Below are 16,201 nucleotides of genomic sequence, written 5' to 3'. Positions count from 1 at the left end.
TGTGATGCTGCCTGCATAAAAAGAGGAGAGAGGTGAGAAGGTAAGGGGGGTATGCAGGCAAAGGCACTAATTACACAGCATCTAATTGAAAATTATGCTCTTTACTTAGAACTACATTAAAATCTGTCACTATGGCCTGAACTGGAGATAAATGTAACAATAAATTCAAATGTTGAAGAAAGAGAAAGAGAAAGAAGGATAGAAAAATGTATTTTAGCTAAGTTAGTTTTCTGTCACTGTGGTTCAGGTTCTGCTGTTGGGATATAGGACTAAAAACTCTACTCCCGGGTCTCCTTAGGCAAAGAGAATTTATACCACCTGTTCAGCTTCTGTTCTGTAATCCATCTGGGAAAAGAATGAGTATTAGATCATTTTAGAAACATTTTCACAGTCTACCCTTCACTTTGTTTTAGGGATTCATTGAAATCCTCCTACAATGGTCTCTTCAGGAGTCACTGTACTCTAATCTTACCTGCTTGGCTCCAGACTTACAGGCCCCTTTCCCAAATGGAAAGAAGCCCTCTGTAAACTCTCTCCAACTGGACCTCAAGAACCAGCTAGGTTTCCACCTGTTTGATGCTCCACTCTGAGATCTGCATTTTAGGAAGCTCATTCTGGATGCTAAATGGAGAATAAATTGGAAAAAAACAAGAGCAGCAAGCCAGCAATGGTTGCCTAGACTGGATGGTTTCTACAGTGATGAAGAGAAACATATTTGAGAGCTATTTATCATAGATTTAGCATAGATTTGAGAGCTATTTATCAATGTTTAAGGGGCTGACCAATTATGGGGGATGAACAAGAAGGAAGAGTCAAGGAAAATTCTTAGGCTTTTGATGCAAGCACTCAGATAGCTGGTGGTTCCATTTATTGAGCTAAGGGACATAAGATTAAGGAAGTTCAGTTGAAGACTTTATGAAATTGAGGCACCCATGAGACCTCTAAGTAGAAGTGTCCAGTAGTTTAGATATACATGTCTGGAGGTCCAGAGAAAAACGTGGACTGAATAAAATGATTCTGGTGTCATCACATATAGATAGCAACACTGGGATGTCCCTAGGAGACTGCAAATAGCCAGACCCTAGAAGAACACTGTATTTTAAAAATCAGAGAAGAAAGGAAACTTTTGGCGAAGACCAAGAAATTCCACTAGAGAAGCAGGAGACAAACCAGGAGAGTGAAATTCATAGAAATGTACAAGAAGGACTGCATTGTTAACACTATAAAACACCACTGAGAAGTCAAACAAGACAATTACTAAAAAGTATTTACTAGATTTAGGGACACAGAGGCCACCAGTGACTTTAGAGAGAGCAGTTTTAATGAAGTGGTAAGCGTAGAAAACAAATTATAGTGCCTTGTGGAGAAAGAGTAAAAAGAAGAAATGGAGAGATCAAGGATAGACCATTTATTCACTAAGTTTGCCTATGAAGGAGAGGGAAGAGTCAGTAAAGAGGGACATTATCTTAGTTCATTTTCTGTGGGATATAGCAGAATACCTGAAACAGGGTAATTTATAAAGTAAAGGAATTTATTTATAACAGTTCCAGAGGCTAAGAAGTCCAAGGCTGAGGTCCTGCATCTGGTGAGGTCCTTCTTGCTGGTGGGGACCCTCTGCAGAGTCCTGAAGTGATTCAGGGCATCACATGGCGAGGTGGCTGAGCGTGCTAGCTAAGGTCTCTGTTCCTCTTCTTATAAAGCCACCAGTACCATGCCTATGATAACCTTTTAATTTATTAATCAATTAAGCCACAAAAAGATTCTCCATTCATGAAGGCAGAACCCTCCTGACCCAATCACCTCTGAGAGGCCCCGCCTCCCAATACTGTCATATTGGGGCTTAAATTGCAACATGAGTTTTGGAAAGGAAAAACATGAAAACCATAGCAGACATATAATGAAGATAGGGTGTAACTGAGAAGACAAGACATAACAATAATGATCAGAGAGACAGAGGGAATTGGAGTGAGGGAGCAACTGTGGTGAGCTCAAGTGACGGCAAAATAAGTACTGCTCACTGTGAAAGTCAGGACCAGTGAGTTTAAATTCTTGCTGGGCCATTATCAAGTTTCCTCCCCTGTAAAATGTGCATAATCCTTACTTTTTTGAGATTATCTGTATAAAAGTGTACTTTCGGCCGGGCGCGGTGGCTCAAGCCTGTAATCCCAGCACTTTGGGAGGCCGAGACGGGCGGATCACGACGTCAGGAGATCGAGACCATCCTGGCTAACACGGTGAAACCCTGTCTCTACTAAAAATACAAAAAAAAAACTAGCCGGGCGAGGTGGCAGGCGCCTGTAGTCCCAGCTACTCGGGAGGCTGAGGCAGGAGAATGGCGTAAACCCGGGAGGCGGAGCTTGCAGTGAGCTGAGATCCGGCCACTGCACTCCAGTCCGGGCGACAGAGTGAGACTCCGCCTCAAAAAAAAAAGTGTACTTTCCAACTAGCAAAAAATTACCACACATCAATTTCTCTTTTTTTCTCCTTTTGTAGGCTAGAACAATAAAGCAAAATGACTTCAGTACAAGAATAAAGATATGTGAAACATAGAATCCTCACATCTGAAGGAATATTTGTACATACATTCATATTTAAAATGCAGTATGTTCTATGGTAATGTCAAATCATATCATATATTTTACACCACTTTAAAATTTGCTCTGTTGTTTTCATTTTCATCTCACAACAACTCTATCAAGCAAGTAGGGCAGGTATTCTTATCCCTTGTTAAAGATAAAGAAACTAGGGCATGCTGAGGTTAAGGGACAGCCCATCCTCAGTTGTTAGCAGTGGAGGTTGGACTAGAATGGTCCCTGGAGTCAGTGCTTTCTTTAAGAGTCCTGTAAAAGGCAGATAAAAGCTAATTTCAGTATCAGTAGCAGATCTAGAACAACTAAAGGTGGGAAATTTCTTGCCACTTACTTTTGGATTTGCAGAAATAAATACATCACTTTCAGTTTCTTCCAGCTGAATTTTATATTATTATTCTCACAGTGACTAGTTCTCTGGTTTTGCACCCTCTTTGCCTCTGATACTGGCCAAGTGCTAACCTTTAAAGCTACGGAGATCTAGAAGCAGAGAAGTTGAATCCTGCTATCCCAGCAACAGGATCCGACCCCCAGTGAGAGGGCAAAGAAAACAATAAACCTATCCAAGAGTGACACGTCAACCAGAGCGAGGAAACCGAGGTAGAACATCCAGGTGGGAGGGTTTCTGACAAAATGGAACTACAGACGAAGACTGATGTCAACCTAAACCAAAATACTACTACTACTGCTGCTACTAATACTACTAATAACAACAACTGAACAGTAACAGCAATACACAGAGAAATTCAACGTCACACATACCTAATGGAAAAAAAGACTCTTGGGAAATGTATTAATCTGCTTGGGTTGTTCTAACAAAGTACCACAGACTGGATATCAACACACATTTATTTTCTCACAGTTCTGGAGACGGGAAGTCCATGATCAAGGTGTGGACAAATTTGGTTTCTGGTGAGGTCTCTTTTCCTGGCATATAGGCGACCCCCTTCTGGCTGTGTCCTCACATAGCCTTTCCTCTGCATTCAGGGGCGAGAGAGAGCTCTATGTTGTTTCTCCCTCTTAATCCAATAGGATAGTTCTATTAGGCCCCATCCTATCACCACATTTAGCCTCAAATCATACCAGTCCTATTGGATTCAGGCCACATCCTATGACCACATTTAGCCTTAATTATCTCCCTAAAGGCGTCATGCTTAAATATCATCACATTGGTTAGGGCTTCAACACATGAATTGGAGGGTTTGGAAGGGCATCACAAGTCAGCCCATAACAGGAACTAAAATCTATAATTTTCAAACAAAAAATATGATACTCATATCAGTAACCTGGAAGATCAAGTGGAAGAAATTGTTGACAAAAAGAAAAAGAAAAAAGTATAAAGGGCTAAAATTAATGGGAAGAAACATGAGACTAGTCACACAGATCCAGCAGATATAACACGAGAATGACAGGAGTTCCAAGGGAAAAAAAAAAAATCATCGAGGAAAGGCAGTAATCGTTCACATAAAAAGAAATAATGTCCCCAAGTTGATGGAAGAGAATAGATGTGAAGTGCTCACGTGAGTTCCATGCAAGACACACAGCATGCCCAGGTAAAATTTCTGACCTCTAAAAATTTTTTTTTAAACTTTTACAAGATTTCCAAAAGAACAACTTAAAAACAAAATGAAACAAACGAAATATCAGAAAGGCTTGACTTCTCCTTTACATACCTAGAAAATGACAAAATACTATGATGAACTACTATTAACTGACCTAGAGAGAAAAGGACAGCCACTTAATAATCTTGGAAACATCCAACATACCATTTACCAGCCAGGTTAAAGGTAAGATATTTGCCAAAAAGCAGGAATTCGGAGAATTCCACTGAGAAGAATGTAATCAGATGGCAAACTAGTAAGAAGAAAGACCTCAAGAAAAGGAAAGATGAAGATGAAACAGCAGTGAATATTTAACCTGCAATATGCATATTTAAGATTAAATGGATGATAACTAGGAATGTAATAAAACATGTCCTAAATAAGTATTCTTGCAATAAAACTCTTATGCTATAAGAGAAAGCCTATAACAGTTTGGAAAGCAAGAAATTGTCTTGGGCCGGGCTCAGTGACCCGTCCCTGTAATCCGAGCACTTTGGGAGGCCAAGGCAGGCAGATCACTTGAGTCCAGGAGTTCGAGACCAGTCTGAGCATCAAAGTGAGACCCTGGCTCTACTAAAAATAAAAAATAAAATAAAATAAATTAGCCGGGCATGGTGGTGTGTGCCTATAGTCCCAGCTAGTATGGAGGCTAAGTTGGGAGAATCGCCTGAGCCTGGGAGACTGAAGCTGTGTGAGCTGAGATTGTGCTACTGCTCTCCAGCCTGGGTGATGGAGCCAGACCCATCTCAAAAAAAAAAAAAAAAAAGAAAAATTCAATGAAACCTAGGAAGTAGGGTGGTAGTAACAAAAGGGGTGATGAAATGAGACGGGTAAAAGTTTTCTGGGAGTTCTATTTGTATGGGGGAGTCAGGAGTGAGGGAAGTAAAATTATTCTAAAACCACCTCTCTTTGAGTTGGGTTAAAAACCTTGTAGTAATTGGGGAAAGTAGTTTCTTACCGTCACACAATAATATATAAATAAATATTTATAAGTGTTAGAGAAAGGATGATAACCACTAGCTGAATGAAAAATTACAAGGGACTTCTAAATTAAAGTGGGGAGGTGAAGGTGAAGAGGGAATTAATAGTAACTATCAAATCACAAAAAATAAGGAAAAGGAAAAAGAAACCTCAGAATAAAAGTAATAGTTACCACAGATGAAAGAATAAAATATAATAATGATAGGATATAAAAATTTGCAGGAAGATATCCAACATGAATTAAGATGTAAAAATTCTTATTAAAATATTAACAAATAGATTTAAGTATTGTAGCAAAAATTATTCTGGGATTTCAAGAATTATTCACAACCAAGAGATTTACTAATATAGTACTTTATATTAACAAATTAAAGGAGAAAAACAGAATGATTCTATCAATAGGTGCTAGGCCTTTGATAAAATTCAACAGCTATTCTTTTTTTATTACTAATAAAAACTCTAAGTAAAATAGTAATAAAGGAAACTACTTAAATATGATAAAAACCACCTACCAAAATAAATTGCAAAATAGCATTTCAAAATTGTGAAATGATAAAGCCTTTTTCATTAGAATCAGGAACAAAATAGAGATTCTTAATACTAACATTATTATGCAACACATTTCAAGGTTTTAGAAAATGCAATACATGAGGAAAAGTAAATGATTCATATAAATTGAAAAAGAAAAGATAAAAACTTAGTTTATATATGCTGATGACATTATTGTATACCTAAAGAATAACAGACCTTAGTAAGACCCTACTAGAATTTAGTAAGAAATTTAGTAAGGTAGTTGAATGCATAATAAATGTACCAATAATAATTACTTTGTTCCTCTATTAGCAAAAGCTAGTCAAACTATTACACTCACAATGACAATGAAAACTATTAAATAAAACATTTAAAAATAAATTTAACAAAAATAACATAGGACTTGCATAAAGAAAACTCTAACATGTTAGTAAATGACACAAAAAAAGTTCCAGATAATGGAAAATGATTTTATATCCTTGCACAGGAGGACATATTATCATTAAAATGTCAAGTCTCTTGGCTGGGTGTGGTCACTCACGCCTGTAACCCCAGCACTTTGGGAGGCAAAGGCAGGTAGATTACTTGATGTCAATCATTCAAGACCAGTCTGGCCAACACAATGAAACCCCATCTCTGCTAAAAATACAAAAATTAGTTGGGCATGGTGGCATACGCCTGTAATCCCAGCTACTTGGGAGGCTGAGGCAGGAGGTTGCAGTAAGCCGAGATTACACCACTGCACTCCAGCCTGGGCAACAGACCAAGATTCTGTCAAAAAAAAAGGAAAAAAAAAGGTCAAGTCTCTTCAAATTAATATATGCAGGAAATGAAATTCAAATTATAGTTCCACTTCTGAAGGGATGAAAAGTTTGAATAATATTATATTAAAGTAAATATGGAGGAATTCATGCCCAAGAATAATGCAGAAAATTATTTATAAGGGTAGTAAAGAGGAGGGCTTACCTAACAGGATATTAAATATATCATGAAGTCACTATAATCAAAACAGCACAGTACTGACACAGAAATGGACAAATAGACTAATGATACAGAAAAGCCTGAAACATATCCCAAATTATAGGAAAATACAATTCATTATAAAGATAACATTTCAATTCAGTTTCAAAAAAAGATGGCTTAAATAACCAATAATGTTGAAATACTTGATTATCCATCTAGAAGTAACACCCCTGTCTCACACAATCCTAAAACAAAATTCTAAGTGGATAAAGGACTTGAATGTAAAAATGATATAATAACTATTCTATTGAGGGAAATTTGGCTTGTATGTAGAAACTAGAGTTTGGAAAGACTTTTCAAACAAAACAGAAAGAGACGGATGAGGTGGTTCACACCTGCAATCCTAGCACTTTGGGAGGCTAAGGCAGGTGGATCACCTGAGGTCAGGAGTTCGAGACCAGCCTGACCAACATGGTGAAACCTCATCTCTACTAAAAATACAAAAACTAGCTGGACATAGTGTCAGGTGCCTGTGGTCCCAGCTACTCAGGAGGCTGAGGCAGGAGAACCACTTGAACCTGGGAGGCGGAGGTTGCAATGAGCCGAGACTGTCATTGCACTCCAGCCTGGGCAACGAGTAAAACTTCATCTCTAAATAAATAAACAAACGAACCAAACAGAAAGCCCAACTCTCTAAGAGTGACAATGAACATGTTTCACTAAATCCAAATTTTGAATTTTGTATGACAAAAGATATGCAAAACCAAGTCAGCAGACTGAAGAATAGATTTTTAAAATTTGTACACATATGATAGATTAGTATCTTCAATAAACAAAGAGCTCATAGAAATTCTTGAAAATATAATAGGAAAAGGATATGAATAGGCAATTCAAAGAAAGGCAAATCCAAATCACTACTATGCATATGAAAGACAGTTTCATTGCCAAAGTCAGGGAAATACAAACAAAGTAACAATGAAATATCACCTAACAATAATTTAAAATGGTGATTCTATCTACTGCTGTTGGGAATACTGCTTAAAAAACAGTGCCTTCAAAAAATAGTTGAAAATACAGATTGCAATAGCATTTTGGGAAAGCAATTGGTATGTGTATTAAAATGTAAAATACACATACCTCAGGCCCAGCAACACACTCCCAGAAAATGAAAATTTCCAGTATATTGAAGAATATGATATTTATGCAACATCGTTTTAGTGGCAATGACGGAAACAAAGAAAGATCCATCCATTTGGGAATCATTGAATAAATTGCAGTACATCTACAACATGGAATAGGATGCAGTTCTTAGAAGAATAAGTTGGATCTATACCAACTGATTTGAAGGGATTTTCACGGTGTATTCCTAAACAAGAAAGGCATGATGAAAATTTTATTCTGTATATATTTAATATAATATAATTATCCTAAAATGAAAGTGATTCTTGGTCGGATATAGTAGAGCCAAGGCGGGGAGGATCACTTGAGGCCAGGAGTTCAAGACTAGCTGGCACAACATAGCGGCCTTGTCTCTACAAAAAAGCTTAAAAATTAGCCGCGTATGTTGGCTCACACCTGTAGTCCCAGCTACTTGGGAGACTGAGGCAGGAGAATCATTTTACTCCAGGAGTTTGAGGCTGCACTGCAACCCTGGGTGACAGAGCAAGTCCCTGTCTCAAAAACAAAACAAAACAAACTGGTTTCCATATACTATGTGGTGGGGTGGGGTTGGGGGTGGGATGTGTTTTATTTCCTCCAGGCCTTTACTCTTGGTGTTCCCTGCTTGGAATATTCTATCTCCAATTCTCTCCTTTTACCAGGCTAAAAGGAACTCCCACCTAAGGGCCGTATTCTCAGGAAGGCAGTCCCCACTCCCTTAGCTGAAGTGAGGTTCTCTTCCTACTAACTTCCTTATGACATCTTTTTCCTCTATTGCAAGCTGCATGACATGTTAAAATAATTATTTGAATCTTTCCCACTAAAATACGCTTTGTGCAAACCGGGGCTGTCTGCCTTGTTTATTCTGATTTCTTGCATAGTTTCTAACATTAACTAGGAGCTTAGAGCTCAATGAATACTGACTGAAAGAGTGAATGATTTCCTTGTAAGAATCTCAAGGCCATGGGCAAAACCATTTACTTCTTATGTATCCCTCTCCTCTCCTAGTGAGTGTAGTCTAGAGACTTTTGCCTCAGCAGGAACTTATTTATTGACTGAATACAAGAATAAATGACAGGAAGCATCATAGCCATGGTCCATGAAGGGTATAACCACTTCTTACAGCAGACTTAGATAATATTGAAGATGCCAGGCCACTTAGTGGCATTGAAGGGGAAGGGAGCTAACGAATAGGGCTTTTAGGGATGGAGCGTGTCTTCTTTGCTTAAGTCAGATTTGAGACAGATTGATCATGTCACTTTTCCTCCCTAGATCACTTGAGTGTTGAGGGATGGATGTGTTAATGCCTAGAGATCTTGCTGTAGAGATGGGTTTCTGCAGCCCTAGATAGCAGCTAACCACACAGGCCTGCATTTGCTTAGATAAGGCATAGACACTTAACCCAAAATGTGACTAATTTTATTGCCTCTCTTAAATTTCAATTTGGGAAACTGAGAGACTCTAGAGCTAAAAGGACATACAAAACCAGGGCCAAGTCAGTACTGCAATCAGATAAAGCCAAGCACAAGCATACCTGGAGAGAGCAGAGGGGTCTGTGCACAGCAGACAGAAAGAGATGAATGGAGCAGTCATTCAGGGATAACAGATCGCCTGATACCATGAGAGATGAAGAGAGCTGGTACATTTCTCTATTTATCCATTCATCCATTCAAATATGTGCTGAACCTACTAGGATCCCTACATTACCACAGGTGCTAGGGATTCAACAGTAAATGGGACAATAGAAGTCCATGCTTTCAGCGGGCTTGAAGTCCTATAAAAAGGACTGTCGGGAACTGATTACAATGAAGAGTCACAAGTGTTCTGATAGAGAAAGTTCAGGATGCCATGTGAACATAAAACAGGGAACCCAACATGGCCTAGTCTTCAGGCAGACTTTTCAGTTCCAATCCCTGTGTGGCCCAATTAGATCTCATTTCCTGTCCTTCAACATCTGTAAGATTCCTTTTTTATCCCTTCAAGAATGAGCCCCCTTTTCAGTTGAATCAGCATACTGAAGATCTGATACATTTTGTCTGCCCAGTATGTGTTTGGGTGCTGTCGTTTTAGGAACTGTCCCTTCTCTTCCTGGTGGTGCAATAGATCACAAGGTCCCAACTCTCCTGCCCCTTAGTCTCACTAATCAAAATATCCCATGTTCCCCCTACAGTGACGGACTCAGATGTTTGGAGACAACCTACTCTGAATGACACTTGGACTCCGGACTCCTTTTTTGAGGACTAATGGGGAAATGGGGGAAACTGTCTCTGCTCTTCTAGGATCTCAAGCACGAAGTTTCTTATAAGGTCAGAGCTACTGGGGCCATTCTTGCCACTATGTGAAGAGGGCTTGCCTAGGCATGAAAACACCAGGGAGGACAGCAGAGCCAAGAGGTGCTGTAAATTAGAAAAATTCCTGACGACAACTTTTTAAGCACCTTAGGCTTCGAGTTCTATGAGCCAATACATTTCTTTTGTTCCCTTTAATTTAAATGAGTTGCTTTCACCCAAAACTAAAAACATCCTCCTTAATCCAGCTATTCTGGATAAATTTCTGTTCCCTGTGCAAATAATCCCTGATCAAGATGGTTTAGTGGAGATAGGGATGAAGAGGACAAAACATGCCCTATCTTTCCCCTACTCTTCCTAGGTTGTAATAACTCATTTGTGTAATGCTTTACCCAACAACTCCTCATACAGTTTCCTACGGCCCTCTCAACATTTCTGTGACATGGGTATTAGTATTCCCATTTGGCAGTGGTGTTCTGAGGTTGATTAGCTACAAAGTGGCTGATTTGGGGCTTGGAATGTTGTTCTGGCACCAGTCTGGTGTATTCCCACCCATTCTGCTACATCTTTGATTCCTGCTCCCCCAGATGCCAGTCCCTCCATGCCAGTGCTACTATATTCAGCCTCCAGTTTCATCCCTAGTTCCTTAATATGCCAACTGGAAAATACCCACTGGAACATTATGAATTCATTTAATTATTTTCTGAGAAATTAAAATCATAACATAAATTTTACTACCCAACTAAAGTCTAATTTTCTTATGCAAATTTTGGATAAATTAATAGTATCATCCAATTTTTCAAGAACCTTGAATCCTGCCAACTTATTTTTTATTGCTGTGAATAAATGCATATTTTTTGAAATTTGGCAAACATATCTAGAAATAGTTGCAAAAATATCTAGAAATAGTTACCGCAATAATCAGACATAGATATCCATCAGATGATAGAAAGATCATTTTTATCCAGATTAACCTCTTCTCTTAAATGTACAGCAGTCCAGAGCTAAAAATGAAACACAAAAAACTTCAATTTTTTTTTAAATGAAAAATTCCCTGTACTGCCATGAAATTAGTCCTTAAACCTGTAAGATTTGGGGAAAGAAAGAATTTTTTGCTCCATTACCCTAAAACATTCCAAATGAATACTAAATTTGAATGAGAACAATTAAAAATACCATTTAAAAAAATTTCACTGATGATTAAACTGTTGTTAAATTGTTACACTTATTTTCTTGACAATTTAATAAAACTAACCTCTCTCTTTCAAACTCCATTATATTTTTAGTCCTTTAGAATTCCATATGGATATTATCTTGTTATTTTTGGTCAATCTTTGAAGAATAACACCAACAATTATGCACCAGCAACCTGTCACTAAGTCACCTGCTAAAATAAGCCAGAGGCCATCACTACTCAATACACTTTTCTTTTGATGAGCTAATAATTAAAGCTTTATTTTAAATAAAAATAGTGCCATTTGTACACATAAACACACACTAAGATTATTTACTAAATCTCCACACTGGTGTTTATGAATCAAAATTTCTTCATTAAAATATTACCCTATTTAGAATGTGAATTTTAAAAAATAAAAAATTATTTCCCAAGTCCATTCTAAAACCCTGTCTTTGTTATTATGAGGTTAACATATTTAAGAATTTGTCTGAACCTATTTCCGCCTTTCCTACACAAAGATTAACACAGAGTAGACTGAATTCTGTGTGCAGACTGAATAACTGTCTACACAACTTTATTTTAAAGACTGCCCAACTCTATGCAGCCATAAAAAAGGATGAGTTTGCGTCCTTTGTAGGGACATGGATGCAGCTGGAAACCATCATTCTTAGCAAACTATCACAAGAACAGAAAACCACACACCGCATGTTCTCACTCATAGGTGGGAACTGAACAATGACATCACTTGGACTCGGGAAGGGGAACATCACACATTGGGGCCTATCATGGGAAGGGGGGAGGGGGGAGGGATTGCATTGGGAGTTATACCTGATATAAATGATGAATTGATGGGTGCTGACGAGTTGATGGGTGCAGCACACCCACATGGCACAAGTATACATATGTAACAAACCTGCACGTTATGCACATGTACCCTAGAACTTAAAGTATAATAACAAAAATTTAAAAAAAATAAAAAAATAAAGACTGCCCAACTGTCAACACTGAAATCACTTAATACTATCTGAAAGTAGGGACCTTTGTACCTCCTTGCACTATTATTGTCAACTGATAACACCTGGCCACGGTAGATTAACAAATTAGATTTCCTATTAGCATCTAATACTAAAGGAACAGAACAGAGAATCAATGAGTTTCATAGAGTAGACGACAGGCAGGCAGAAAGGTCAGAAGGACTGCATGGAGCTCTGAGCAGCTAGGAAGCATCCGAAAAGCACTGGCCCACCAAACTTTTGAGAGTAGTGGAGGCCCTAAATAAAAGGTAGGGAATAGCATAGGACACTCTAAAGAGAAATCCACAAGTTTCACTGAATCCACATTTTAAATAGCATTATTTATATTTAGTGACATTTTCAAAATTTAATATCAGAATCATGACATTGAAAATAGATTCTGGCCGGGCGCAGTGGCTCAAGCCTGTAATCCCAGCACTTTGGGAGGCCGAGACGGGCGGATCACGAGGTCAGGAGATCGAGACCATCCTGGCTAACACGGTGAAACCCCGTCTCTACTAAAAAATACAAAAAAACTAGCCGGGCGAGGTGGCGGGCGCCTGTAGTCCCAGCTACTCGGGAGGCTGAGGCAGGAGAATGGCGTGAACCCGGGAGGCGGAGCTTGCAGTGAGCTGAGATCTGGCCACAGCACTCCAGCCTGGGCAGCAGAGCGAGACTCCGTCTCAAAAAAAAAAAAGAAAAGAAAAGAAAATAGATTCTGAAACTAAGGGGGAAAAATATTCTTTCAATTAAGCTCATGGAGGTAGTTGGCTGACTTTGGCAATGAAATTTAACTTATTCTTTTTTCCATTCTCTCATACGTACACTCTGCTACACCTTACTGAAAAAGCTGAAAATTCAATAAATAAATGCATTCATTAATGATTTAGTACAACCCGAAAGGAAAGGAAAGCCGCTGAAGCCACTCCACAGGTCTCCCACTTTGCCAAAAGCGATGACTGTGTGTCAGGGCTGATGGCATGAACCCAGCTGTGGGAGGCCAGGGATGCGGGGAGGCTGCTGCCCCTGCAGCTGTTGCTGTGACAGAGATGCTGAAGACCTTAGAATCTGCACACCCACAGTGACTGAGAAATGAGGAATTTGAATATGTGCATGTGAAGGGTTCTTCCTTCTTCCCCTTCATTATGCACTAAGGGATGTTCTAGTAAAACTCAAGACAGCAGCTTAGAATATGTTAATGCTCATAAATTAAATTGCTCACAGAAGGTGATCAATTTTTAATGTTTACACTCAAGATGTTCTTTCTAATTAACACTTAGCTACATTTGTATTCTCTGTTCACTGTAGAAAATGTCTGAACTTGCAGAGAACTGCAATAAGTTGTAAGATATCAAACTACCATAATTTTCAAAGTTACACTCTTCAACTAAAGAAAAAGGATTTAGCTTCAGAGCATTGACACCATAAAGGGACCTAAGTTATTCTTTGGAAGTAGTGGGAAGTTACTCTGTATGAACAGATATTTTTAGAAAGTTACTTATATTTCTGATGTGGAGGTGGAAATTACCCATCCATAATGCCTATAATGTACTGAGACATATATGTGAAAATTAAAAGTGATTTCCAAATTTAGCAAAAGCTCATTAATTTAGAATATATTGATTTTTAATTAATGTTAATTGGCCACTTGTGAGCTATATAGAACTATTTATAAAACAGATTATTTACTAGCTGTGTGATCTTGAAAAACTGACCTAACTCCTCAGAGTAAAGGTGGGAATAATATCCATATGATGGTTTGTATGAGCATTAAATAACATATGTGAAGTACATATCAGTGCTTCACATATACTGTTAGATTAGTTTCTTTCCTGTGTATATTGCCATATTTATTTGCATTGTGCTTCTTGGTACTTTCTCTCTGAAAATGGTAATAATAGTTTGTCAGGAAATATCTATGTATCTCACTGTGGAAAATAGTGCTTCTGGCAGCGTCTGGGGTCCTGTGCCAAGACAGGAACAATTCAGGGAAGCAAGCCAAGGACTTGGACTTACTCTGCAAAGGAAAAGGTCTCATGTGTCAGTTATTTATTTATTTATTGGAGGCAGTACCCTACTCTGCCACTCAGAGTGGAGTGCAGTGGCGAGATCATAGTTCACTGGAACCTCAAACTCCTGGGCCCAAGCAATCTTCCTTCATCATTCTCCCAAGTAGCTAGGACTAGAGACATTCTTCGCCATGACCAGCTAATTTTTTTCTCCCTTTTCATGCAGAGACAGGCTCTTACTATGTTGCCCAAGCTGGTCTTGAACTCTTGACCTCAAGTTATCCTCCCACCTTAGCCTCTAGAGTTGCTGAGATTACAGGCACGAGCCACTACGCCCAGACGTGTGTCATTTAGAGGAAAACTAGTCTCCACAGAAAACAGATATTTGCTGGATGCAGTGACTCATGCCTGTAATCCTAACACTTTGGGAGGCCAGGCAGGAGGATCGCTTGAGCCCAGGAGTTCAAGACTGGCTTGGGCAACATGGTGAGACCTCATGTCTACAGGAAATAAAATTAGCCGGGCATGGTGGACCACAACTGTGGTCCCAGCTACCCAGGAGGTTGAGACAGGAGGATTGCTTGAGCCCAGGAGATAGAGGCTGCAGTGAGTGGAGATCGCATCACTGCACTTCAGCCTGGTGAAACCCAGCCTGAATGACAGAGTGAGACCCTGCCCTCGCCCCCCAAAAAATGGAAAGAAAAGAAAACAGATATTCATGGAGCATGATGGGTACAATGGCTTTCATGATGCTATGGCCAGTTCTGTGGAAAATAAGATTAGAAAAGTACAAATAATTGTTTAAAACATAATGGACTCAGCCGGGCGTGGCGGATCACGGCTGTAATCCCAGCACTTTGGGAGGCCGAGGTAGGCAGATCACCTGAGGTCAGGAGTTCGAGATCAGCCTGGCCAACATGGCAGAACCCCGTCTCTACTAAAGATACAAAAACTAGGTGGGCATAGTGGCGGGCACCTATAATCCCAGCTACTCGGGAGGCTGAGGTATGAGAATCACTGGAACCTGGGAGGCGAGGCAGAGGTTGCAGTGAGTGGAGATCATACCACTGCACTCCAGCCTGGGTGACAAGAGTGAGACAGAAAGAAAGAAAGAGAGAGAGAGGAAGGAAGGAGAGAAGGAAGGGAGAGAGAGAGAAAGAAAAGAAAGAAAGCAAAAGAAAGAAAAGAAAGAGAAAGAAAGAAAGAAAGAGAAAAAGAGAGAGAGAGAAGTGAATAAAATAGAATGGATTCTTTTCATCCTTATATTCTCTCTAAATTGCATTTTTGTTTTCTTTTGTGTTTTTAAGGATCTGCAAGAATATCTCTAACATGGAGATTTCCATGTTTTCTTAGTTTGACTATAGAGGAAATTTCAGGCTCAGATGGAGATAGTAACAAAGGAGAAAAATTGGCACTAGGATAGGTGGGTGGAGCCAAAGCCGAATTTACAGACCGATGAAAGTATGATTTTGGCAAAATGGACACAAATTTTTGGTTCTGCATATGCTCAAAATAGCTGTTGGGGTGTTAAAATATTAAATCATAAATGTATAATTTTTACCAGTGGTGCACTAACTTCCTAGGAAGATCTCAAGACATGACTCTGAAATTAAGTATCCTAAAGTGTGTTTCTAGAGCTATAAATAACCTCCCTCTTTGTGTAATTCCAATAATCCATGCAAATGTTGCTTTCAGATATCTATGGAAATTTTTGGTACATGACTAATTAAAATCATTGTTTAAACCCATGACAAGTCACTGGTGCACTAAACATGACAATGAGAGTATGCATGATTGTCATATTTAAACCAAAGCTGTGAGAGAGTTTCCTGGTCCACTATTTCTGGGATGTCTATTATAATTTGCCCCATGTTGAACTAGAAAAAATGATT

General features: G+C 39.0%; 1 long non-coding RNA gene across 1 annotated transcript; it reads right to left on the bottom strand.

Moving 5' to 3' along the window:
* Nucleotides 1–2,113: 2,113 nt before the first annotated feature.
* LOC117096483 lies at nt 2,114–15,261 on the bottom strand. Its single transcript, XR_004442507.1, has 3 exons — nt 15,193–15,261; nt 7,075–7,101; nt 2,114–2,171 (listed from the first exon to the last, which is right to left on the bottom strand). It is a non-coding gene; the product is annotated as an uncharacterized LOC117096483 (long non-coding RNA).
* Nucleotides 15,262–16,201: the final 940 nt, after the last annotated feature.

The sequence above is a fragment of the Trachypithecus francoisi genome, unplaced genomic scaffold, assembly GCF_009764315.1.
Source record: "Trachypithecus francoisi isolate TF-2019V2 unplaced genomic scaffold, Tfra_2.0 Contig01461, whole genome shotgun sequence".
Lineage (NCBI taxonomy): Eukaryota > Metazoa > Chordata > Mammalia > Primates > Cercopithecidae > Trachypithecus > Trachypithecus francoisi.
This window is presented reverse-complemented; position numbering and strand designations above follow the sequence as displayed.